The sequence below is a fragment of the Equus caballus genome, chromosome 10, assembly GCF_041296265.1.
Source record: "Equus caballus isolate H_3958 breed thoroughbred chromosome 10, TB-T2T, whole genome shotgun sequence".
Classification (NCBI taxonomy): domain Eukaryota; kingdom Metazoa; phylum Chordata; class Mammalia; order Perissodactyla; family Equidae; genus Equus; species Equus caballus.
In genome coordinates this window covers 90427922-90441596 of record NC_091693.1, presented here as the reverse complement: position 1 = coordinate 90441596, position 13675 = coordinate 90427922, and the positions used below count along the sequence as shown (strand labels likewise).

The 13675-nt window shown below is 47.3% G+C and overlaps 1 long non-coding RNA gene across 1 annotated transcript; it reads right to left on the bottom strand.

Annotated features, from left to right (window-relative positions):
• Nucleotides 1-4638: 4638 nt before the first annotated feature.
• Nucleotides 4639-6086, bottom strand: LOC138915872 (uncharacterized). Its single transcript, XR_011422273.1, has 2 exons — nt 5447-6086; nt 4639-5302 (listed from the first exon to the last, which is right to left on the bottom strand). It is a non-coding gene; the product is annotated as an uncharacterized lncRNA (long non-coding RNA).
• Between the last annotated feature and the right edge of the window lie 7589 nt (nt 6087-13675).

The following is a 13675-nucleotide window of genomic DNA, read 5'->3' as shown; positions in this document are numbered from 1 at the left end:
CCTGTGTCTGTGCAACCCTGTCTTTTCCTCTTAGAAGGACACCAGTCCTATGGGATCAGGGCCCCATTTATGACCTCATTTAACCTTAATTACCTCTGTAGAGGCCTCATCTCCAAATACAGTCATATTGGGGGCTAGGAGTTCAACATATGTATTTGGTGGGGGCACAATTCAGATCATAGCACTGAGGTACATCCAGACAATTGAATAATTTTCAATGTTAAAAAGAAATGAGCTGTCAAGCCATGAAAAGACTTGGGGAGACCTTAAATATATATCTCTAAATGAAAGGAGCCCATCTGAGGAGGCCACATAGTGTATGACACCAACTGTGTGACATCCCGGAAAAGGCAAATTTCTGGAGACGGTGAGAGGTCAGCGTGTGGGGCTGGGGGTGTGTGTATGGAGCACAGAGGGTTGTCAGACCGTGAGAATCCTCTTGGATACGACCAGGGAGGCTACATGCCATTGTTTGTCCAGACCCACAGCACATACAGCACCAGGAGTGAAGCTGGTGTGAACTGTGCACTCAGGGGGAGGACGAAGTGTGAGCACAGGTCATCGATTGTAGCAAAGGTACCGTCTCGGGGACACTGATAATGGGGGAGGCCGTGTCCCTGGGAGGGCAGGCGGCTTAAGGGAGCGCACTGTACTTTCCCCTTCAACTTTACTGTGAACCTAAAACTGCTCTAAAAAATAAAATCTATTTAAAAGAAAAAAAAAATGTGACCAGCGGCTCACAAGCACTGACCCTGTATTTCTCCCAGGACAACGGTCCAGGATTTGCTAGGTCAGTGTTTGCAGTGATTTTATAGAACAGACTCCAGTGAACCGGGAGAGTGGACGGGATGTGGTCCCATTCTGGGCCAAAAGCCAGGACGGGGCAGAGGGGACGCTCGTCGGCCCTCAGCCTCCTGCACTGCACTTCTCCTTTCCTCTCCTTCCCCCTTCTCTGGGGTCAGAAGGAGACAGGCCCTCCCCCGTGCACACCCTCCTTCGCTGACCCATGTCCTATTCCTGAAGGACCTCGTGTGAAGCTCTGGGATCTGCTGGCCCAGGCAGGCTGACTGCTAAGACCCAGGACAACGTCCTCTCGGGTGTCAGCTGAGTTCATAAAGTTGTGCTGGGCATCAAAGTCCTACAGTGGGGTGCCGGGAGACGATGCTTGTCTTCTCTCTGTATTCCTTCCTAGGGTCTCCCTGGTCTCCTTCCCTCTCCCCTGCCTTCCTCACCTCTAGAAACTCCAGGCCAACGAGGAAAATGGACATGCTGGCAAGGCAGAAAGAGCAAAGTCCAGTGATCACCTGTAACAGGTGTCCTCATTTGGTAGACCCTGCACTCTGCCTGTGCGCAGGGCTCGGTGACGGACTGCACCCGGGTCAGAAGCTGTCAAGTTAGAACCAGGTGCGGTTGCCACACCCCAGAGGTCAGGCGTTGATCGTGTCTTTTCCCTTCCTTCTTCCTCCTTCAGTTGACACACCTCAGTGACCCTGTAACCAATATCCCATCAAGGATTAACCCCCACACATGCAATCCATCCCGGCCGCACCTTCTCTATCCTATTCTGGAAGACTGCCCGCTCCCACGAGCTACCAGCTTTCCAGAAACCACGCGGCTTTCATCAGATACCCTCACGTCCTTTCCTCTTGTCAGTGGCACTTGGAAAAGTGCCCCTAAGAACCTGAAATGAGACGGCACCCTGCACATTAAATAAAGAAACCAGCACACAGAGCCTCACAGCCACAGAGTGCAACCTTACTGCAGGACCATTGCTCAACTCCAGGGAAAGAAGTCACCCAGATAAAGAAAAAAGGGGTGTCAACCAGAAAAGGAATTAATCAGCCGTGAACACAGAGGGAAAGGAGACTCAAAAGGCATGTGCCAGAGAAGGAGGGACTCTGTCAGTGACTGCGTGCTGGGTCTGTCTGGCAAGTCCATCTATAACATGGAAGTGGATCCACCAGGCCATTGGAGCCTAATGCCACTGTGCCCAACCACCTGGGTTGTCACCCAAGCTTACTGAGCAACTTGGCAATTACGTAGCTCGTCTAAAGGAAAGAGTGGGCTGCTGTGATTGTGAAATGCTAATTAGCTTTCTAACTTTGTATATTGTCATCTTCCGGGCCTTCTTTGAATGAGTCAGCATCTCAAGTCTGGCCAACCCTGGGACACTTACCAGAACGTTTCTGTACCTACAAGATTTGAACCAGATTTGGGGAAGTGGTGAGTTCTCCTAGGTAAGGGTTGATCTGTGGGGTCTCCCCCAGGGCTGGCCTGTCTCCACGTGGCTCTCTGAAGCTTCCTTCCCTGACTCAAGCCTGCGGGGGCTCAGCAGCATTTCTTGGGTAATGTGCAGAAGGACATTTCCTTTGCTAGAGGATTATATTGCTTCTTGATGCCAGTCTGGCTGGAAATACCCTGGGGGCCTTTTATCCCACAACACTGGACACTTCTGCTTCTGGGGAGACAGAGCTCTCAAGAGCAGTGTTCGTAAGACATAGAGTAAATTCATGAAAAATTACCAATACTTTTACAACTTCAGGCAAAAAGTTTCTGGGGAGTTTGGGTTTAAGAGGAACTTCTGCTCCACTCCTGCCCGGTTTCCCTACCTAGATCTCATGGGGGCTGCAGGCACGCTGGCAGTGTGGGGTTTCTTTATGTTTGGTCTTGTTACCATGTATCACACAGAGGTGTCATTAGTCAAAGGAGTGGGCTGAAGTCGTTCCCCTTTGAGAGTTGGCTGAACCTACCATTTCTACTATCAAATTATACCTATAAATGAGTTTAAAATATGCCCAGATCTTGGTTGACTGCCTTGGCCATTTTCTAGCAACTTCTCTTCCTTTCTGGACAGGTGTGGGCGCCCTGCCTGAGATCTTTGTCCTTGTGCAGGGAGCAGCCTGACTGCTTTCCTCCCTGAGCATCACAGCAGAGGAGCAGCAAGTGTGAGCCACAGGTATTTTAAAAGGATTTGGTTCGGAAAGTGATTCTGACCCCATAACCAACCATCAGTCCTGTGGGGTTCTTCATTTGTTGTATGACCCACGTCAGCCTTGCTCTTGATGATGAGGCTCTGGCTGTGACTTCCAACCGTGCCCTAGAGACTCCAGCTGGCCTGTTTCTTCCCGTTCCACTGGAAGTCAGGACCCTATTGCTTGGATTTTCTTCTATGATCTAGATGAGGATCCAGTCACACGAAACCTGTGGAAATCATTGGGAAAGGCTAAATGTTAGCCAGCTATCAATTGGTTGTAAGCCCTTGTATCTTTATAAACAAGAAGGGGCCATCTTGAGAATATTATATGTCTGTTCCTAGGTAGGAAACTTAACAATGTCTGGACCATTTTAATAATTGGTGTTTGATGTCCTCAAACACCTGCTTACATGGGCCAACATTAGCTTCTGGTTAGTAAGAAGTTTCACCTTATCAGCCTCTTAGTCGCCTAAGTGAGGAGCTGGTGCACGGAGTAACCTCTTTTTGTTCTGGGCTGGTTCTTTGCTCTTGCTGCCAGAATCCCTATTTCAAATTTCGAGGAGGTGCAGGCGGTCCACCAGTTCTCAGCTCCCATGAGGGAGGTTAGCGTGGGATTCCTTGCCCCCTCCACCCACCCGACTCCCATCGGTCACCCCAGCACTAAGTCAGAGCTCACTGTCAGGTAACTTAGAGGACCCTTGTTTGAAAGCAGTGGTGTTATCAATGCGTATCTTATTTTTAGGAAAATTTTTAACATCTTTGGGGGAAAAGTGGCTGACAATAATCCCTTTATAGTAAGATCACAGTTGCTGCCACCTGCAATGCCATTAATGTTTAGTCTGATAATTTTCCAGGGCAGAAAAACCCTCCTGTAATGTACCTAATGTTCTATGCAGAGAGGGGAATCTTCCCTGACCTATGGAATACGATAGTGACTTATTCTTATTGTGCTTAGCTGTGAAAGTTACTTCTCTAAGCTCGATTGGAATGTATGTTTATGAGAAATGGTACCCATTTAAGCAGATTATAAAACAATACTAATTTTATCATTTCAAATCTAGGGTTCTACGTGAGATGTCTTCTAAAGATTAAGTAATTTTATGCTTGATTTATTTAAAAAGTGCAACTTTATAAAGGCAACACAAGGAATTTTTAGAAGATGTAAATATTTTCAAAACTCATGATTTTCCTCCAATACGTGGTTTTGACAAATGAAACAACTTACATGTTTTCCAAGCTGAGGAGTTGGCCCATAGTATAAGGGAGCAAACAGCACAAGATATTTTCTTTGACAGGTAAATTTAAAAATTTTATTTCTGACTTTTGGTTCAGCTCAGAACTTATTTTTTTTGAGGAAGATTAGCCCTCAGCTAACATCTGCTGCCAGTCCTCCTCTTTTTGGTAAGGAAGACTGGCCCTGAGCTAACATCCGTGCCCATCTTCCTCTACTTTATACGTGGGACACCTACCACAGCACGGCTTGCCAAGCTGTACCATGTCCACACCAGGGATCCCAACCAACAAACCCTGGGCCACAGAAGTGGAACTTGGGAACTTAACCACTGTGCCACCGGGCTGGCCCCTCAGCTCAGTACTTGATTAGCATCTTTTGGTCAGCGTTTCTGGGAGCAAAATAAATTCTGCCACAATGAAAGAAAATGAACTGTGGTTTTAGATTAAACTTTATTGTTTTGAGTGCTCAGATCCAATGTGGAGGTCATTTGTCTGCCTCTTTGTGTCCGTCTCAAGCAGGACACATGGGAGGGAGTGGAAATGATTAAAATGGACTCAGTTTATTGGTGGGTCAGAGGCCTGAGACGTCAAGCTCAGGTCCCGGTGGAAGCTGTGGGCTGGCGTGAGGCAGAGCTGTTAGTCCAGATCTCGGCGCTGTCCTTCTGGCTGTGTGGGGGGCACGATGCTGCCCACCCTCGACTCAGCTGCAGGAGGGGACACAAGTGCTTCTCACAAGATACAGTGGTATCCCAAAACTTGGAATATGGAAAAAAAGCAATTCATAGCTCTTTTGGTTTGGGGAACTAATATTGAATATTTAGTATCAGGCGTGATCAATTTGAATGGCAAAATTTTATGATCAAAGGACTAGATATAGTTTATCCTAGTCCTGTACTTATTGTCTATGTAAGCGGCGCTTAAGAAAGGAAGACATTCTGTGACTTCTGCCCAGCTCAATGGTTTGCAGCATCCAGCGAGAGGCAGCTCACGTGACTCCGACCTTGGAAAGGCACACACAGCCACGCAGAAGAAGTGGCTTGTGAAGCAGGTGTGCAAGGAGAGGCGTTAGGCAGCTTCTGGGCTTTCCAAACGGTGCTACATGGAAGAATGGACAGAAGCAAATCAGAAAGAGCGGGGGCGAGGCAGAGCCCATGAGGGCTTCCCCAGCCCGGGTCTGCCTGCAGCACAGAGGGCGGGAGCCAACCTCCAGCCCTGGAGGAAGCCCGGCCCCGCACCCACCTTAGGAAGGGGCACTGCACACTGTGAGTGTGCCCAGTCCACTTCTTGGCGTTGGTTTGCTGAGCAAGAGACGGAGGCCCAGGACAAACAAAGCCTCTTATCCTTTGCTCTGCGTCCAGGACTCAAAGAAAGCAGGGCTGTCTTTCAAAGTAGGAAGTCTCGGACACTTTCTTGGACAGGTTTTGAGGTCCTGCTATTCTCCGTTCTGGCTTCTGGTTGCTAGTGGCAGCCCCACATCCTCTCAGGCCACAGGCTTCGGAGGAACTGCCAGACACCGTAGCTGAATTCCCCCAGGAAGTACAGCATCTGCATGTGTGTGTGTGTGTGAGGGGAGGGGAGGGGAGGGCAGGCGGCCACCATCGCTCATCAATACGCCTAGTTCCAGGAAAAATCCCGGAGGAAGTCCGTGGCTTATTGCTTGGGAACTTGTAGAGAGAAATACTCACTTTGTAGTAAAGCATGTGGCTGTAAATTACACCTGGCAGAAAATGTGCTTTCCTCCAGCTCAGGGTGTGTCGAAGCGTTTCCTGCAGAGGAGCACACAGGAGGCTGCAGTATTCCTTATTGCTGACTGAATTTCTGTGTTGGAAATGCAAATACGATGAAGGTTCTGCCTGCTGGAAACAAGCACTTAGAAGAGAGAGTGAAAGCAAAGCGAAGGAGGGTGCTTCCTTTGGGGCAGAATGCAGCGGAATGGTGAGAAAGGAGCCACCCACCTTCCACCACCATCACCACACACACACACACACCCGCACACACGCACACACCACAAGCACAAACGCGCATCCTTGTGAAGCGCCACCTCCCCTCTCCACCAGCAGCTCTCCTGGCTCACGAGAAACAGAGTTACGTGAACACATCCTGCAGACTCAGCTTGGTGTTCCTCATGGTTATTATGTATTTTATTTACAGTAAAATGAACATGCTAAACCTGGTGAGTTTTGACAAATGTAGACATCTGAGTAACCACCACTATTGGGATATAGACCGTTTCCATCACCCTAACATTTTTCCACTCTCCCTCATGGTCCATCTCCCCACCCTCACCCCAGGCACCAGCAACCACTGATCTACTTTCAGCCAGTGTAGAGAGGATTTGCCCGTTTCGGATTTTCACATTAACAGAATTATACAGTGTGGACCTCATTGTGTCTGGCTCCTTTTACAGAGCGTGATGCTTTCCCCAAAATGTTAAGATCCATGTTGCTGCATAAATTAGTCATTCATTCCTTTTTATTGCAAAGTAGTATTTCATTGAATGGATATACCACAATTATTTATCCATTCACCCCTAATAAGCATTTGTGTTGTTTTTAGCTTGGAGCTGTTATGAATAAAGCTCACTTTGTGTGGACATAGTTTTCATTATTTTTTAGATAAATACAAAGGAATAACATTGATGGGTCATTTGAGTTCACTGATTTTTCTCTGTTGTTTATGCCTTTTCCGTTGCATTAATTTCTGCTCTTTATGATTTCCTTTCTTCTAATTGCTTTGGGTTCAATTTGCTCTTCTTTTTCTAGCTCTTAAGGTGAAAGTTTAGCAATTGAACTTGAGAATTTTCTCATTTTCTTTTTTCCCCCAGCTTTTCTGAGATATTATTGACATGTACTGTTGCAAGTTTAAGGCGTGCAAGGTGATGATTCAATACATGTACAGGTGGCGAGAATTTTCTTATTTTCTAATGTAAGCATATAAAACTACAAATTTTCCCTTAAGGGCCTCTTTAACTCACAAATACAGGCACTCCTTGCATTAGACAGTCATGAAGGACCATAAAAATGACTGTGCAAGTTGGAATCATGCAAAGCTATCTTAATAATCAATGGAAAAATTACAACTGTTCCACGACATTTAAAATTTTTTCTCATGACATTAAAAACTCTGCCTGCTATAATTGTATAGGAAAATGAAAAAAAAGCGAAACTAATATTTATTTAGTATATTGTAATTTAAAACATTAGAAATATAAAAGTGTTTCTAATAAACACTTTGAGAATTAAGTGTTTTGCCTTTTTGTAAAAAACTTAGGGAATGGATACAGAGTTTCACTTTGGGGAAATGAAAAAGTTCTGGAGATGGACGGTGGTGATGGTTGCACAACAATGTGAGTGTGCTTAATGCCACTGAACTGTGCACTTACAAATGTTACAAGGGTAAATTTCATATTATGAAATTGCTACCACAATCGACAGAAACTTTCCGGCAGTAGTGTGAACGGAGCTGGCTGCCTCCTCTTTGTGTAATTTGTCAAATGGAGTGAGCGCCTTTTCCAGGCCTCTGTGAATTGTCATGTTCAGAACTTTCTAAGGTTGGGTTAGCTTCCAACATTTTATCCTTTGCACATTCAGTGGTGTGAAATATCTGAGATATTTAATGTAAAGTTTTTGCCAGAGTCACTTCCTCTGGGACACCTTTATTCTTTTCATTATCAGCACTTTCCTCATTTATGTCACCTTCATTCACTATGCTCCTGTGACTGTGAATCCAGTCTCTCAAACAGTGCCAAAATTAACATTCCCACATTAGCTATTTCTTTTATATTTCCAATTCATTTGACTCAGATTGCACTTCCAACAGGATCGCCTCTCGTTTGTTTGAAGCACTTTCTGTTGGCCAGCCCCTTCTTTGGGTCACTCATTTTTGTAAAATGTCACATGGTTTATCAGTGGGCGAGAAGGAGGAAACAGCTTTGTCATAGGTGTGTGGACTGAATAATAGATGCGTAGCAACAGATCACCAACAGATTTTGGAAGAAGTATGCGATTGGTCTGATCACGGTGCTCACCTGTTATTTACATGGTGATTCATGGGCTGATGAGCTAGCAATGAAGTTTATACCTTATGTAATTACTGATGGTTATTTAATATGCTGTGGAACTGAAATGTGGTAACTGGCATTTGAACCTTGCTGGTCAGGGACTGGCATTATTTACGGCAACTGAAATCTGTGCATGTGAGAAACTGTGCTGCGTTTTCTTTCTTTGTGATTCCTTTTTGACCCATGAGTTATTCAAAAGTGTGTTTAACTTCCAAATATTGGAAGATTTTCAGATATCATTTCATTATTGCTTTTTATTTTAATTCCATTTTGAGCAGAGGACACACTCTGTATGATTTAAGTCCTTCTAAATGTACTGAGTTTTTTTTATGGCCCAGCATGTGGTCTATATTAGCTGATGTTCCATGTGCGCTTGAGAAAATGTGGACGCTGCCGTTATGGAGCGTGGGCTCCTATCAGGTCAAGCTGGCCGATAGTAGTGTTAAGCTCTCTAGATCTTTACTCGTTTTCTATTGACTTTTTAATCAAATACTGAGAGAGAAGTATTGAAATCTCCAACTATAAATGCAAATTTGAATATTTCTCCTTCCAATCCATCAGTTTTTGTTTCACGTATTTTGAAGCTCTGTTATTAAGTGTCTGTATTTTTAAGATTGTTGTGTCCCCTTGGTGAATTGACCTTGTTATTATTATGAAATGACCTTCTTGAGGCTTGATGATATTCCTTTTCCTGAAGTCTATTTATCTCACATTACTTATTCTAACTTTCTTGGGATTAGTGTTTACATAGTATAATTTTTTCCATCCTTTTACTTTCAGTCTATCCTTGTCTTTATGTTTAAGGGTATTTTCTGTAGCAGCTTGTGTGAATCTTGCTTTTCATCTATTCTGGCAATTTCTGCCTTTTAAATGAAGTGTATATAAATGCACAATCCAAATGTAAAATGGAGACCATTTTTATTTATTGTGATTATTGAAACACTCATCGTGTTTATATTTTCCTTTAAATATGTGAGCGTATTTAAAGAGCTGTTTTAACATTCTTGTCTGCTAATTCAGTCACCTGAGCTGGCTCTGTTTCCATTGACTGATTTTCTTCCTGGCTATAGGTTTTCTCGTGTTATTTTGCATTTCTAATAATTTTTCATTGAATGTCACACAGTATTAATACTATGCTGTTGAGTGTTTGGATTTTGCTGTCTTCCTTTGAAGACAGTTGAACATTATTTGGCAGGCGATTAAGTTACTTGTTATTAACTTGATTTTGGAGACCCATTTTTAAGCTTTGTTAGGAAGGGTCTACAATAGTCTTTACTCTGGAGCTCGCTTATCCTGACTGCTGAGACGCGCCCGTTCTGTAGTTTCTGCAGAACGCACCGGGTGTTTCAGGAGCCCCTTCCTTCTAGCTGGTAGGGGCTCAAATTTCTCCCAGATGTGTATGAGCTCAGGAAGGTGTTCAGCTTTAGTACACGGGCAGTGGTTCTAATGGCAATCCAGCCCACCACGAGCAGATCAGTGTTCAGACAAGGGGAGTTAGTGTTCAGGCCTCAGGGGATCCTTGGAGCTCTTGTTTAACTCCTGCCTCTCTGGAACTCTGGCCTACAAATGACAGATTCCTCAGTCTCCCACATCTGTGTCCTCCAGGCAGACAGACCACTCAGCTCTGCCTGAGCCCCGCTTCCTGTGGTTTGGAAATGGCCTCCATGCAGAAATCTGGAACAATCAGAGGGTCACCCCGTCTGTTTCCCTTCCCTCAGGGGCATCTCATATTTACAGGATAAAGTTCTAGCTCCTTCACATAGTATGGCATCTGGAACAGATTTGTTTTTCCTTTTTCCCAGTACTTCAGACTTTTTCCTCAGTAGCCTTTATACTATGAAGACCTGGCCCCTGGTTTCTGGTTTCACAGCATGAAGAGGACACAAACAGCTGTAACAAAAAGCTGTTTGCTCACTTTGAGTTTGGATGTTAAACTTCAGGGAAGACAATAGTCTTGAAAATCAAGCTTTCAGGAGACAGAGTTCTCCGAGAACCCTCACAGCCTGCTTTCTACATATGGAGAAACTAAACGTGGGAGGCCGGCCCGGTGGCTGAGTGGTTGAGTTCACACGCTCCCCTTGGGCGGCAGCCGAGGGTTTCGTCAGTTCAGATCCTGGGTGCAGACATGGCGCTGCTCATCAGGCCATGCAGAGGTGGCGTCCCACATAGCAGAGCCAGAGGGACCCACAACTAGAATATACAACTATGTACTAGGGGGCTTTGGGGAGAAGAATTTAGAAAAAGAAGAAGATTGACAATAGATGTTAGCTCAGGGCCAATATCCTCACCAAATAAATAAATAAATAAATAAAGTAAAATAAAATAAAATAAATGTAGAGGGCCCCCACAGAGCAGATCACAGATAGGGGAAGAATTCAGATGTGAGGAAACTCCCTCCCACAGCAGGAGAGAAGCACTAAGGAGGCTGCATGGACAGAGGGCTGGGAGGAGGCCAGAGAGAGAATCCTCTGGCTTCTGCATCAGGTTGGAATCTGGTGGGAAGCAGGGACAGGGAACATGAGACTGTTCTAGAACATTTTAGAGAGGCTTTCCGAGGGATAGCTGGAGGGGCTGCAGGCCTTGCAGAGAAGCAGGCATGGGCCTGGCGCTCCACCCGCGGGGCTGGGCAGCTGAGGGAGGGAAGTGGACCCACAGCAGCTGCACCGAGCTCCACACTCAGGTGAGGCCAGAGCACAGGACCAGGTCCCACCACCGGGGAGCCTGAGGTTGCCAACAGGGTGGGACCCTGGTACCTCCCTAGATCTTGCACTGTGACCGCCAGGCCACCAGGAGAGAGCCCGGCATCCGAAGAGGACATAGGGCAGTGGGCAGTGAGTGGGGCTCTGGAGAGTGGCCGTCCCTGTCACAGGACCACACGCTCCCTGTCCCCCCTCACAGAGACTCAGAGAGAGGGGCCACTGCAGAGGGCCTGGGCAGAACCTCCACTTAACTGGGTATTTACCCCAGAAGGGTTATGCTGGAGCTTGACGGTGACCGAAATAAAACACACGAACGTGGCTGGAAGAGTCCGGCCCCAGACTGAGCACTCCAGGGAGGGAGGGACTTCTCTGCCCTCCCAGGTTAGTGGCTCAGCCCGAGACAAACTGATAAGGACAGATTCGCAGGAGGAAAGTGCACTTTCTACCTGATGCTGACGTTCTCACGCGGCACAGGGGCCTCCGCAGAAGAGAAATGAAGACCCAGAGAAACAGCTCGGCCTGAGAACTTAGACGCCATTTCAGCAAAGCACAGCAGCTTGTGGAGACGTGATGACGTGGAGAGAAGGAGGCTGGGGCTTCCAGGGGTGGGGGATGCTGGGGAAGCTATAGATGTCTGAGGGAAACTAACGGAAGACGGGGCATTTAGTACCATTTGTCTCGGCGTCGCCTCCCCAACTCCCATGGTGAGAATGTTCTCCTCTTCCCTCCACACAAAAGGCACGTCTTTTTGTGGGGAATTTATTCCTTGTTTTGGGGCGGAAAGGGGGAGCTCAGAGAACCCTGCCTGCATCTGCTGTTTCTCAGGGGCCTTCAGCTCAAATAATCCACACGCCAAAGCAGGATATTTGGGGGCAGCCTGTTGCGATTCCCCTTGGGACACTGAGTGGGGTGGAACCAGGCCCCCCCGTGAGCAGACTGTGAGGTTTACAGCGACACTGAGTCAATTTTAGGAATAAAATCAGTTGTGCCTCTGCACATCTGTGCTGTAATGGCTCAGCTTTCACCTCTTAGAAAGGTTGAAAATAAACAAACTCTCTGATGCCGTCCCCCTCACCGCCTGCACTTCCTTCTCCAACGTCGTTGCAATGCTTCATCTCTCCCCCTGGTCACTGCTCTGCGAGGGTCTCCTCTGCGGCTGCCGGCCCCAGGAGCCGGGAGCTCCTCACAGCCTGGGGAGGACCCCCTTCACCCTTGGGTTCCCAGACCCTAGCACGGAGCCTGTCGGATGGCAGGTGCTCAGTAAACATGAGACAGACGTGTGGACCACAAACACCCTGACAGGCATGGACAAGCCACAGATGGGAAAGGCGAGGGGCGTGTCACTGAAAAGGTCTGCATACGTCCCTGGAAGCTTGTCCTGGAGCCTCACACTCTTCCGCAGGGGGCTCGGCGTTGGGTCCTGGTGCATGCTCCTTGCTACTCAGCATCGCGCTGTTGGCAGCAGCACGTCATCACAGATGAAGCCCCCTGAGTGGGGCGAGGGCAGGGTTCTGGAGGAAGGCTCCATGGGCGCTGCAGGAAGGCAGCTCCCCTAGAGCCCCAGGGCGAGGCTTCCTATGGAGGCTTAGGTGTCAGGCGACTGAGGCCATTGATGAGGAGTGGGAGGCAGGATGGTTTCATGGGCCTGAGACCAATGCGTTTGCACAGGCAACCCCACCTAAAAGGGCTCAAAGGGCTCATGCTTGGTTTAATGTTCCGCTGTTGTCATCTTGAAATGCTTAATTTTTGAACAAAAGACACTGTAGTATCATTTTGCACTCGGCCCCCAAAATTATGTACCTGGTCCTAGTTGGGGGCACCACCTGCAAGGAAAGGGCATACAGAGAGAGAAGATGGGAAGGGTGCAACAGGAGTTACTCCACATTCACGGTTTTGCCCTGAGGTCAACGTAAGCCAGCAGGGTGGCTGGGAGGACTGAGGCAGCAGAGAAACCTGAGCGGGCACCAACCAATATTCCCTGTGTCTCATGCGTCAAGGCGGGCTTCCGAGTCACCGGGTGCAGGCCTGGGAGCCTCATCCGCCTTGCTCACCAGGGTCTGTAGCTCCTCTGCTGCCGGGGCCCACAGTGATGCCAGCTGAGTCGCGTCGCTGGCGGCTCAGGCTTCCTTCCTCTGAAGCAGACGACAGAGAGCTCGATATCCTTTGCTAACGTCATATTGCTGACCTTAGTGATACTGCAGGAGGTAGCCTGACACAAGGGTCATCACAGCCAGGCTGTACGTGAAGAAACAATGGCAGGAGAGATGCTGGGATCGTGCACAAATCAGCCACAGAGGCGGACATCTTCATCTCCTATTTTGGTAGAAATCCGTGGTTACAGCCTGCTGGGAAACAGTCGCGATCGTCAACATCTCATCTGAGAAGCCGTAAACCTCCTGGTTGACACAACGGTTAGGAGCGCCCCCCCACCCCGTTGCAAGATTTGAAACAGCAGATGAGAATCTGCTTCATTTCATGTGTTTCCTCAGTGAATTAATCATTAGGGTCATCATCTTCCTTTCCAGATAAGAGTTCTTCACGTACGACCAGTCAAACATTTATGTCTCTACGTCTATTTTTTGTCATCCGTACAAACTGGAACAAGAGTTGAGTGAACACTTTGTTCTTCACCTGTAACTAGAATAAGACGGAAACATGACAAGTGTTGCACGAAGGAAAGTCCCCTTTGTCATTTTTACGAACATCTTT